Source organism: Gossypium arboreum, chromosome 5, assembly GCF_025698485.1.
Source record: "Gossypium arboreum isolate Shixiya-1 chromosome 5, ASM2569848v2, whole genome shotgun sequence".
In the NCBI taxonomy this organism is placed as follows: domain Eukaryota; kingdom Viridiplantae; phylum Streptophyta; class Magnoliopsida; order Malvales; family Malvaceae; genus Gossypium; species Gossypium arboreum.
Window position 1 is genome coordinate 71,934,668 of NC_069074.1, and position 13,908 is coordinate 71,948,575.

A 13,908-nucleotide genomic window follows, 5' to 3' on the forward strand; every position below is an offset into this window, starting at 1 on the left:
CGTCCACCCTATCAAAGCCCTTTTGGTACTCTTTTAGTTGAACTCTGAAAATGGCATGTATAGGACTGCCCTTTTGTTGTTGGTCATGTACCTTTTGGTATTGTATAAATTTGGATAGCCATGCGAAAATGGCTTATATATCTTGAGCATAGCATTATAATCATTTTGTATATTGTTCATTGAGTGGTATGGAAATGCTTGGTAACGATTAGCCATTGGAATGGTTAATCACGATCATTTTAGTGCTATGTACGACAAATGGCTAGTTGATCCATGGAAAATCATGAAATAGGTATAGTCTACCTTAAAAACAGATGCTGACAGTAGCAGTGATGTGAATTTGAAAAATCACTAAAAATAGTAGGAATGGAATTAAATAGCAAATAAATTATGTAATCGAACCTTGATGAGTCTATTTTCATATGGAAGAAACTAAATGATCATATGAGCCGTATTTTAAGGGATGTTTAAGTTTTCGTGAAACAGGGCCAGAGCGATTTCTGGATCCCCTGTTCTGAATTTGGAAATTCACTATAAATTAACCAAAGATAATTAGAAGTCATGCCCTATATTTACAGATTTATTTTCGAGTCTAGTTTCATTAGAAACAAACAGCATAAGTATGGAAGCCCTGTACAGGAAGATATCTAATTCGTAATGCATGAAGGTCAGAGTAGTCGAACCCTGTAACAGGGGAGAATTTAACTAATAAACTGTACTAATTGGCCAGACCAAAAATTCTAGAAAAAAACTTGTAGATGGATATATGAGTCTAGTTTCAGGGAAAATTTACGGAATCAGTTTTCAAGTTTTGGAACTCGAGATATGATTTTTAAGGTGACAGTGACGCAGTTAGCCAGCTTGTCTGGAAATGGTAAAATGAACTGTATAAATAAGTGAATTAAGTCCGTTAACACCTCGTGTTCGACTCCGGCAATGGTCTCGGGTACGGGGTGTTACAGCATGTATAGGGTGTCGAGTCTTTTTTTAGTGTTTTTTTAGCTAGCCATAATGTGTTTGCTCATATGGTGAACATGATAATTTGTATAAGGCCATGGATGATGGTCAATACTCATTTTGATTTATAGATAAAAGATGATGTTTTCATGGGTGAGTAAATTGCATAAATAATATGTTGTCCCTTGTGGTTATTTTGGTTATGTCATGTGCCCTTATATTAGTATAGAGTGATGATCGCGTGATTTAAAACAAGTAATAAATATTTATAATGAAGATCAAACCTAGACTAACTATTATCACGATGAAAAGGCAAGCGCACCTATCGAACAATAGCACAGTAATGGCAAGACCGGGATATCATACCCAAGGGAACTAAAAGTACTAGTAATAACTATCTTTTTATTATCTAGCCTAAGAATAAAAAGGGTTTGTTTATTAAACTAATTATCTAAACTAATTAACTAATTTAATTAAAGCAAAGAGAAAATTTGGAAAAAGACTTGAAGAAAAGCAATTGATAAAAACGACACCCAAGGAGGAATCCACCTAGATTTCACTTGTTATCTGACTCTGAACAGGACGATTTATTCACTCGACTTGATCCGTGGGACTCCCTAACCTATGTTATTATCCCTTTCGAGACTAATAACGTCTAACCCTCAGTTGAATTAATCGAAATTTCTTTCTTAATTAAAACCTCTAGGGAAGCAGTAAATCACTCTATGGACTCCCATATTAGGTTTCACCCTAATCCGGCAAAATCTCGTAAACCTATTTCTAGGCGTTCGATCAACTCCGCTTAATTATGCCAAATCTACTCTTAGGCAGGGTCTATTCCTCCTTGCATAAGCATATCAAATCATGAATTAATACCCGGAATATTAACTCAAGCATTAAGAACACATAATTAAGAACAAATCAAGTATTTATCATACAGTTCAGATAATAATAACAAGATCCATCATAGGTTTTATTCCCCTTAGGTATCTAAGGGGTTTAGTTCATAATAAAATAAAAGTACATCTCAAAAGTATGAAAATAACAAAACATAAAGAAAACTCTAAAACCTCTGAAGGAATTCTGAGGAGAGATCTTCAGTCTTGGAGTAGCTTCGGCTTTTGAGATGGATCATCTGGCTTCCTTCAAGTAATTCCTGGCTTGTAGTTCTATATTCCAAAAAAGTTCTGGAAAGAGCGGCCTCCTTCTAGGTCACACTTAGGGTGTTTATATAGGTTTTGGATTGGGTTTCTTCCTCCCTAAGTATCCTTTTCCGTGTATAATACAACTCTTTGAAAAAGGGACACGCCCGTGTGCCACGGCCGTGTGACATGATTACTAGGCCGTGTTCGATCCGTTGAATTGCACACAGTCGTGTAGGCTCAATGGCCAGGCCGTGTGAATCGTGAAAACCTTAGTCGACACCCCCGAAGGCCACGGGAGTGTGAGATGTCCATGTGGCAAGGCTTAGGCCGTGTCCTCTTCTTAATTTGGTCTGTTTTGTCCCTTTTTAGCTCATTTTTGGCTCCTTTTGACTCTTGGTGCTCTCCTGAGTACAAAACATGAAATAACCGGATTAAGAGCACCAAAATCCACAAATCTAGTAATAAACATCCATAAATAGGCTAAGTATTTGGGGTATAGATATGTATAATTTGGCGTTTATCAAATATCCCCATACTTAAGCATTTGCTTGTCCTCAAGCAAAATTCTCATTTACTGCTAGAATCCATTCTTCTCAATCACATAATCATTACTGATAATGTTACAAGTTATTCCATAGAAAATCATACAGTGAGAATTCAACTATAGGGGCATTAAAAGCCTCAAACAATCTAAATCGAATATTTTGATAATAAAATCATAGGTAATCTCCTTCCTCTAAGTAATTAACTTTAGTCCTAAATATACAAGAGATGACAACCTCACTAAAGATTCACTCAAATCACTCAAAGTGTTTAAGGTTCAAGATTAAGCACTCGATTGTCTAACACAAAAAGTTATTACCATAGGCTTGCATAAAATCAAATCTCCACCACTTGTAAATGATATGATACACTAATCAAAAGGTTTTTGCATGGTTGTAACGGGGTTTAGGTTACAGGTATGGATACAAGCTGAAGAGACAAAGGTTAGAATTGAGATAATTTCAATATATTACCCCACTATCAAAAACTTAATTACTGAACCACAAACAAATATCTAGAACTATTTTACATGAGTTCATGCCAACTTTAGCTTGCCGAGAATTACAATATAATACTAAGTTTTTTTTTTTTAAGAACAAATCAAGTCGATACAATATAGAAATCATACTTCATGATTCAGTAACAAAAAATGGTGAACATAGCAAGGTAACAATATTAAATTCAATCTCGATAAAAAGGGTCAAATTCAATAGGAGGATTTCAACAATAATGGGTTAATGGGTTAATGATGAGGGTTAATCAATGAAAAAGGGTTAGTAGGCTCAAGGGGTTTCACTAAGGGTTTAATTATGTGGGAAGGCTTTTTATGGAGTAAATGGGTTAAATCCTAAGTGCCTTTATCATCTCAGTATATCAAATCATACGTGTGATCTTGATATGTATAATCGAGGTAAATTCTAGAATAACAGTTCAATGTTGACACACTCAAACCACAAAAGAAGTGAGCAAGAAAGAAAGCTATATGCTCAAAAGGCTCAAAAATCTCACCAAAAATTTGGGTTTTTGATGTCATTCCTATATGCTTAAGATTTCAAGATAATACCTCAATTTAGGAAAATAATCTAAAAAATTTTAGTTCTCAAAATATCAACTTATCATGCTCGATTCTCTAATGTCCTATAATCAAATAATCATGCATAATTCCCATGGTCTAATTCATGACATACCAAAAATAATTATAGATCAATCAGAATTTATTCAATCAAGATTATGAGAAAATCACTTAAGCACAAGACCAACTTCAGGGATTTGAGAATAATGCAAAAAGTTAGGTTTCATGTTCACCCCCTCCCCACACTTAAGATGTACATTGCCCTCAATGTACAAAGATATATTATTCAAAATAAAGAAAATCATAAGAGGAAAGGAGGTGAAACTCCCTGTTATATGGATGTGGAGCTTGATTCTAAGGATGGAGTGTTCGAGGAAAGTGGTGGCTGCCATTATTCTTGGCTAGATGAAGAAATTGGGTCATTGAACATGGCACTCGTGAGGTATTGTTTCCCTTTTGTTTCCTCATTCCGTAAAATATTCCTAGCAGCTTTGCTTGGAAGTCTGTAGAATCATGAAGAGTTTATTAAGAGTTGGTGTGGAAGAGAGCGTAGTGGAATTACTTGTTAGAAATACCAGAAAATGGAAAAAGTAAAATTTACTAATATAGATATGTATTTCAAAATAAAAGAATAAAATTGAAATGAAAATCAAAATAAAATTAAAAATAAAATAAAATAAAATAAAAATAAAAATAAATAGGAGGAGTCAATGATCCTCGTCGGTGGGACTCTTAGGTGTTGGTGCTGGAGTGGCGATGTGGAAGTTTTGGCACAGCTGCTGCATCATGGCCCACATATCGTCCATCTGTCGGTCCCGTCGCCGATCTCGCTCGTGGATCATCTCGAACTGTGTAGTGCAATACTGCTCGAAATGGGCGAGTCGATCGGAAAGGTGTGCCAATGAAGAAGCCGCATGAGCTGGTCGTTCCCTAGGTGGCACGGTAGAAGGCTCCTCATGCTATGGGGGAGCATCATTAGGGATGTCCTCAAGATCCTCCTTGTCAATGGCATGCGAGAGAAGGTACTGAGGAGGATCGATCCCACGTCGGCACTCGATCATCCTCATGTGTAACATAGTCGTGATGCCCTGTGGGGACACCTGACCTATCAGGGTCAGCGCTGATGACTGGGCCGCGGTGTTGAGGAGGCCGAAGTGTCTGGCAAGGCGCGTCACGTAGGGGCCAACGGAGATCACTCCCTTCCTATGTCGCTCGGTCTAATGGCAAATGGTGAAAGTAATGAAGTATGCAAAGTCGGTCACGTGTGCATTCGCCATGCACCATAAATAGTAGGCGTCGTGGGTGGTGACGATGCCAGTGCTCTCTCTCCTTCCAGTCAAGGTGTGCGCCAATATGGCATGGAGATATCGTAGGGAAGGGGGGAGAGCTGAGGCCTTCGAGCAGCTGGGGTCGTAGGTGGAAGAGAGTGGTGTCAAAGCCTTCCAGCACAAGGAAGGGGAGATGTGGATATTGCGTGGTAGTGCATTCATGTCCTTCTTCTCCATAAACTCATCGGTGTAAAGTCCCAGAGTAACTCCAAACTCTGGGACACTCATCGAACGAACTAGACTGCCAAATCGGAAGTGAATGGTGCCTGGGTCATCATTGTTCGTCATCACCACCTGTAAATGAAAAGTAGAGCATAATTCTAAAGTTAGCTCTAAATAAGTAGGTTCAGTAATAGCGAAGAACCGTTTCCATAGGTCTGTGGACAAGAGGGTGCGGATGGCGTCAACGAGCTGGACTTGCTCTATGGCAGCCCAGTCGATGTAGTGACCTGTGGTGATGGGTCGTGCGCATAGTATTTGAAATAACTCCTCCTGCGAAGCTTGTGGAAATTCAAGGAACGGGTGCCGAACTTCGACTGTAGCACACACCGAGGAAGAACCTGGTCCCCTATGTCTCTTTGAGGATGGGACCGCGGCCTTCTTTCCTCTTGATGACGACATAATGTACCTGAAAAAATATGAGCATTGATGGAATCCAAGATACATCAGTAGTTAAGTAAGAGGCCCAAAACTAGTATATGCTATCTAGTGGCTTAAATAATTCAAATATAGAAAATTCTAAGGCAAATTCTTTACTTGTCTAAAGCAAAATATTACAATATCTATGTAAATCATGTAGAACACTAATGTAGCAATACAAATTGGAAAAATAAAGTTGAGAAAGTGAACCAAAGGCTGCTGTATGGCAGCGCACGAGCATGTTGATGTCGAGCACGGGCGTGTGACGCGGGGGTATAGATATGTAGAGGAAAAATAGAGGGTATAGAGAGGGGAAAGTGGGGATTAATGCAAGGGGAATGGATTTCAGAGTGGTTTGAGGGTTGGGGAAGTGAGAATTTTGGGAATGGTGGCTGGAACAAGGATTAGAGAGTAGGGAGGAGGAGTTTTCGGCTAGGGTTTTGAAAGGGGGAAGAAGATGAACAGCGGTTTGTTTATATAAGAGAAGGTTACACGGCCTAGGGCCACGCCCGTGTACTTGGAGGGTGAGCCCGTGTTTTTTGAATTTCTCAATTTAGGTTGTGCCCGGCTACTGTCCCACGCTCGTATGTCTTGGGCATGTGTGGCACACGGCCATGGCGCACGGCCATGGCACACGGTCGTGCCTAGCTTTGTTCGCTTCTCCCACACCCGTGTGTTATGGTAACACGCCCATGTATTGTTGTACACGGCTGAATGGCACGGGCGTGTCTCAAGCCCATGTCGAAGAAACAGAATCGAGCCTTATCCCTGGCACGCCCGTGGGTTTTCATTCCCACGCCCATGTGTTCCTATCAAGTTCACCCACGGCCATGTCACACGGTCGTGGGGATTTATCGCACCCCAAGTTTTGGGGAAATCATGTCCTGCTTCAACACGGCTGTACCGTACGGCCGTGTCTCTTCCGTTGTTTGGCGAAGGCTTTAGGCACACCCGTGTGCCTGGCCGTATGTGCTGAAAAACTTTGTAATTCAAAGATTAAGTTAATTGATTCGAAGTGTGAGAAAATAAAAATAAAAATAAAGAAATCAAAATCTGTTAGTGCTCGGGTTGCCTCTCGAGAAGCGCTTATTTATAGTCTAAGCTCGACTTTCCTCTCCGTTGAATGATCATAGTGGTTCGAGAAGTTCATACTCCTCATTCCTGTTGTCAATTTTAAAATAAGGTTTTAAATGGGTGTTGTTTACCTTAAAAGTGCCGAACTTGGGATGACTCACCTCCACTGTACCGAATGGGAAAACACTGAGTACTGTAAGAGGGATTTCATCATTTGGTGTGGTAGTGACAATGTGAGAATCAACGGCATCTAGTAAGACTATATCGCCAACTTTAAGTTGATTAAGAGAGGTATCGGGCTTGTTTTTGCATAGTTTCGATTTATCATGTGTTCTCGTCATTCGTCTAGCTCTTCTATCCGTAGTCTTCATTCTTCATGGACGTCTTTGTTCTCTTCATGATAGTAGTGCACTGTCTCTGTTGTCTTTGTTTGAGGAAGTTCCTGTAAGGACGATTGAATATTAGTTTTATTATCGACAGTTTTTATAGCATTATCTTGAGTCTTAGAGGTTTTGACTAAGTCGCGTGCTTGGAGTGTTACTGTATCGTCACCTGCACAAAGTGTTAGCTCTCCTGTGCCTACATTAATAATGGTTCTGGCAGTTGCTAAAAATGGTCGTCCTAAAATTAGAGGTACCTCGTTATCCTCATCCATATCTAAGACAATGAAGTCTACTGGGTAAATTAATTTATCAATTTTAACGAGAACATCTTCAATAATACCCTTAGGAAATCTAACTATTTTGTCAGCCAATTGTATGCTTATCCTAGTCTGTTTGGGTTTACCGAGACCTAGTCGTTTAAACATTTTATATGGCATAACATTTATACTTGCCCCTACATTAGCTAAAGCATTATTCACAGATAGACTGCCAATTAAGCAAGGAATTGTAAAACTCCCTGGATCTTTCAATTTGTTAGGTAGCTCATTCTTTAGAATAGCTGAGCAGACTGCATTGAGTTCCACATGTGATGTAGCATCTAATTTCCTTTTATTGCTCAGAAGTTCCTTTAAGAATTTTGCTGAGTTGGGCATCTGCGAAAGAACTTCAATAAAGGGTAAGTTAATATGTAATTTCTAAGAGTTTGACAAACTTATTGAATTGTTCTTCTGTTCTGTCTTTCGTCATCACTTTAGGATATGGCACACGAGGTTCATGAGTTGCATTGAGTGCTAATTGCATTGAGGTGTTCCCTCGGATTGGGTTCAGTATTACTTGGTAGGCTACCTTGTGGTCGTTCAGAGATTAGTTTAGACAGCTGGCCTATCTGAGTTTCGAGTCCTTGGATCAATGCTTGTTGATTCTTAAGTGCTGTCTCGGTATTTTGGAAATAGGTTTCTAACACCAAGATGAATTTAGAAAGCATATCTTCAAGGTTTGGTTTTTTCTCCTACTGATAAGGAGGCTGTTGAAAACCCTGAGGATTTTGTGGCTTTGGATTTCCTTGACCTCCCCAGGAAAAATTTTGGTGGTTCCTCTAACCTGCATTACAAGTATTATTGTATGGGTTATTTTGAGATTTATTATTGTATGGGTTATTTTGAGATTTAAAGTTATTATTACCCATATAGTTGACTCGTTCCTCTTCGGTTGTGGGATTGAAGGATTGATATTCTGTATGCACACCTCCTCCGCTTGAGTCACACCTCATTACTAGATGTACCTGCGTAGAACCAAGAAAACTATCAATCTTTTTATTGAGAAGTTCTACTTGATTTGAAAGCATAGTGACTGAACCAATGTTATAAACGCCGGCTGTTTTCGTTGGCTTTGTCCTCATAACTTGCCACTGATAGTTATTTAGTGACATCTCCTCTATAAATTCATATGCATCTTATGGTGTTTTATTGTTGATGGTTCCACCAGCAGCTGCGTCAATCATTTGTCTTGTCGAGGGATTCACACCATTGTAGAACGTTTGAACTTGCAGCCAAAGCGGTAACCCATGGTAAGGGCACCTTCTCAGTAAGTCCTTGTATCTCTCCCATGCATCGTAAAGTGTTTCTAAATCCATCTGCACAAAAGAAGAGATATGATTACGTAATTTAGCCGTTTTAGCTGGGGGAAAATATTTTAGTAAAAATTTCTCGGTCATTTGTTCCCAAGTAGTGATAGACCCTCGTGGTAACGAGTTTAACCACTGTTTAGCTTTGTTACTCAGTGAAAATGGAAATAATCGAAGATGAATGGCATCATTAGAAATTTCATTGATTTTGAATGTATCGCAAAATTCAAGAAAATTTGCCAAGTGCGTGTTGGGATCCTCATCCTGCAAGCCATCAAACTAAACAAACTACTGTATCATCTGAATTGTGTTAGGTTTTAGTTCGAAATTATTCGCAGCAATAGAAGGTCTAACTATACTAGACTCTGTTCCTGTAAAAGAAGGTTTAGCATAATCATACATAGTATGTGGAGCAGGATTTTGATTAGCTGCAATTGCAGGAGGTAGCTGATCGCATGGGTTTTCAGCCATCTCGTTGGTTGGGGTTTGAGTATCGTCTTCTCGCTCATTCTCTGTGTAGCGTAAACTACGCTTTATTTCTCTTTCATTTTTGCGAATTGTACGATCGATTTCTTCTTCAAAGAGTAATGGTCCTGATGGGTTTCTTCTACTCATAAACTATAAAAACCTGCCAAGAGAGAGAAAAAAAGTAAATTAATAAATAATAAAATAAAATAAAATTGCAAGAAAAATAAATGGCTAAAGTAATAAAAATTTAGTGTTCCTAATATTTCAGTTCCCAGGCAATGGCGCCAAAAACTTGATTGCGTGATTCGTAACAAGTAATAAATATTTATAATGAAGATCAAACCTAGACTAACTATTATCACGACGAAAAGGCAAGCGCACCTATCGAACAATAGCACAGTAATGGCAAGACCGGGATATCATACCCAAGGGAACCAAAAGTACTAGTAATAACTATCTTTTTATTATCTAGCCTAAGAATAAAAAGGGTTTGTTTATTAAACTAATTATCTAAACTAATTAACTAATTTAATTAAAGCAAAGAGAAAATTTGGAAAAAGACTTGAAGAAAAGCAATTGATAAAAACGACACCCAAGGAGGAATCCACCTAGATTTCACTTGTTATCTGACTCTGAACAGGACGATTTATTCACTCGACTTGATCCGTGAGACTCCCTAACCTATGTTATTATCCCTTTCGAGACTAATAACGTCTAACCCTTAGTTGAATTAATCGAAATTTCTTTCTTAATTAAAACCCCTAGGGAAGCATTAAATCACTCTATAGACTCCCATATTAGGTTTCACCCTAATCCGGTAAAATCTCGTAACCCTATTTCTAGGCGTTCGATCAACTCCGCTTAATTATGCCAAATCTACTCTTAGGTAGGGTCTATTCCTCCTCTGCATAAGCACATCAAATCATGAATTAATACCCGAAATATTAACTCAAGCATTAAGAACACATAATTAAGAACAAATCAAGTATTTATCATACAGTTCAGATAATAATAATAGGATCCATCATAGGTTTTATCCCCTTTAGGTATCTAAGGGGTTTAGTTCATAATAAAATAAGAGTACGTCTCAAAACTATGAAAATAAAAAAACATAAAGAAAACTCTAAAACCCCTGAAGGAATTCTGAGAGAGATCTTCAGTCTTGGAGTAGCTCCGGCTTTTGAGATGGATCGTCTGGCTTCCTTCAAGTAATTCCCAGCATGTGGTTCTGTATTCCAGAAAAGTTCTGGAAAGAGCGGCCTCCTTCTAGGTCACACTTAGGGTGTTTATATAGGCTTTGGATTGGCTTTCTTCCTCCCTAAGTATCCTTTTCCGTGTAAAATACAACTCTTTGAAAAAGGGACACGCCCGTGTGCCACAACCGTGTGACGTGATTACCAAGCCATGTTCGATCCGTTGAATTGCACACGGTCGTGTGGGCTCAATGGCTAGGCCGTATGAATCATGAAAAACTTGGTCCACACCCCCGAAGGCCACGGGCGTGTGAGACGCCCGTGTGGCAAGGTTTAGGCCGTGTCATCTTCTCGATTTGGTCTATTTTGTCCCTTTTTAGCTCGTTTTTTGCTCCTTTTGACTCTTGGTGCTCTCTTGAGGACAAAACATGAAATAACCGGATTAAGAGCACCAAAATCCACAAATCTAGTAATAAACATCCATAAATATGCTACGTATTTGGGGTATAGATATGTATAATTTGGCGTTTCTCAAGTGATTTTGTGCAGGTTATATAAGGGTGACAAAAAGGCTTGGCAAATAGCCTTATTTTGTCCACACGGGTAGACACACAGGTGTGTGTCTAGGCCGTGTGTGACACACGGTCAACCCCATGGGCGTGTTATTCAGCCATGTGTCCCCTGCACGTAAAAATTTCAAGTCAGAATGCATGGTAGTAAACACACAGGTAGAGACACGGCCATGTGTCTTAGCTGTGTGAAGGACACAGCCTAACACACAGGCGTGTGCCTTTGCCATGTGGCCCTTAATGATTGCTGACGTCAGAAACAGAATGTCCAAGTTTTTACACACGGGCTAAGACACAGGCGTGTCATGGCCGTGTGAAGGACATGGTTCATGGACACGGGCATGTGTCAGGCTGTGTGAAAACCCCTGTAGGTTCGAATTAGAAAATAAGACCACATGGATAAGGGACACAGGCGTGTTCCAATGTCACACGGCCCATTAGTACGACCATGCCTAATGGTCAAACGGGCGTGTTGCCCCTCTCACCCTGGCGTGTGCCTCTATGTTAAGTGTTATTTTTAAAATTTGTTAAAGGACTCGGATTAATTTCGAATGGGTTCCAATGGATGTTTTAAGCCTCGTAGGCTCTTATTATGGAGTTTATAATAAAAACTAAAAAAAATTTTAATTTAACCATGTTTTGGTGATATGCAAGCGTTTGTATGCATGAGTTCAAGTTGGGGCAACGCCTCATATTCTATCCTGGCGTAAGGCAAGGGTGTGGGGTGTTATATGTATGGTGTGTTTTAGTTGGATTAGCTCTTATGAGCTTCTGTCTAGTGTGTTTCGATTGGACTAACTCTTATGAGCTTCTGTTTGGTGTGCCCGATTGATCTAACAATGTACTCTTATTTGTAAGTCGTTCATCTAATTATAAATCTTGGTAAGGAAACTTGTCTAGTGATTTTGATTGAATTTTCTTATATTTTAGCTTGAATTGAATATTTCAATTCACCTGATGATATTGTGAATAATAAGGATACATAAGGTAAATTTTATATTTATATTTTGTTCATAAAAATGAGATGAGTAAGAAAATGAAAGAAACGGTAAGTATTCAAATGACTTGTATCATGAAAACTATGAAAAAGGAACAAAAAGAAAATGTTAATTGAATGTATGTCTATGTTCATGAAATTGATGAATTCAAGTAAGGTATTTCATGTTTAATAACTTATCTTATGTTAATTCAAGTGGATTATGAATTGATGCTTTAACATGTGATCGCGTGATTCGTAACAAGTAAAAAATATTTATCATGAAGATCAAACCTAGACTAACTATTATCACGACGAAAAGGCAAGCGCACCTATCGAACAATAGTATAGTAATGGCAAGACCAGGATATCGTACCCAAGGGAACTAAAAGTACTAGTAATGACTATCTTTTTATTATCTAGCCTAAGAATAAAAGGGGTTTTATTTGTTTTAATTAACTAATTATCTAAACTAAGAATACACAGAGAAAAGAATTGGGGAATTGCTTTTAGAAAAATCGATTGACTTGAGACAATACCTAAGGAAAAATCCACCTAGACTTTACTTGTTATTTTGGCTCCGAATCGGACGATTTATTCATTCAACTTGTTCCGTAGAGATCCCTAAGTTATGTTATTATCCCTATTCAATACTAATAACGTCTAATCCCTAGATTGAATAACCGAGACTTTTCTCTAATTAACGCTCTAGGGTTGCATTAACTCGATCTATGGATCCTCTTATTAGGTTTCTTGTCACCCCCTATTTCTAGGCGCGCAATCAACTCCGCTTAATTATGATAAATGTACTCTTAGACAGGGTCTATTCCTCCTCTGAATAAGAGCTTATCTTGAATCAGTATCCTAAGATATCAAAACAAGAATTAAGAACACATAATTAAGAACAAGTTAAATATTTATCATATGATTCAGAAAATAATAACAAGATTCGTCTTAGGTTTCATTCCCCTTAGGTATTTAGGGAATTTAGTTCATAACTAAATAAGAAAACATCTTAGAAGAATAAAGAATACAAAAGCATAAAGAAAACCCAAAACTCCTGAAGGGAATTTGAGGAGAGATCTTTAGTCTTGATGATGAATCAGGCTTCTGAGATGGATCAATCGGCTTCCCTGGAGTAATTCCTTACTCCCCCTTCTCCGTCTCTCTTTTTCTCCTCATCTAGGGTGTATTTATAGGCTTTGGAATGTCTGGAAGCCCTCAAAAGTGGCTTTTTCCAAATTGGACTTAACTTGGGCTCGACAGGGACACGTCCGTGTGTAATTACTTCAGGCCGTGTTCGAGCCAGTTAGAATGGCACGGCTGTGTGCTATGCCCGTGTGAGCGTGCTCCAATTCTGCCAGATTGACACGGCCGTGTGGTCTGCCCGTGTGAGGAGGCCCAAACCGTGTTGATTTTGTACTTTGGCCCATGTTCTCTATTTTTGGCTCGTTTCTCATTCCTTTCACTCTCCTATGCTCTCTTAGGTATAAAACATGAAATTAAAGCATTAGTAGCATCAAATTCACCAATTCTAATGAGAAATCATCCATAAAATGCATTAAACATGGGGTAAAAATATGTATAATTTACGATTTATCAAATACCCCCACACTTAAGCATTTGCTTGTCCTCAAGCAAAATTCTCAATTCATAATCAAAATAAATCCTTCTTAACTTATAATTTCTATATAATATCTAGCATTAATCCATAAGTAATCATACATTGAGAATTCAACTACAAGAACATAAAAGTTTCAAACATTCCAAGTTGAGCATTTTATTCCAAAAACATAGGTGTCTCCCCTCACCTAATTACTTACCTTTAATTCAGAATACCACAGAGTTTCACATCGTCACTAAAGATTCACTCAAATCACTCGAGGTGTTTTAAGGACAATAAAGGAAGCACTCAATAGTCAATAATGAAAAGTCAT

General features: G+C 38.5%; 1 non-coding gene across 1 annotated transcript; it reads left to right on the forward strand.

The window, feature by feature from the left end:
- The first annotated feature begins 8,700 nt into the window (after positions 1 to 8,700).
- LOC128293535 (small nucleolar RNA R71) lies at positions 8,701 to 8,807 on the forward strand. Its single transcript, XR_008283716.1, has one exon. It is a non-coding gene; the product is annotated as a small nucleolar RNA R71 (small nucleolar RNA).
- The last annotated feature ends 5,101 nt before the right edge of the window (positions 8,808 to 13,908 follow it).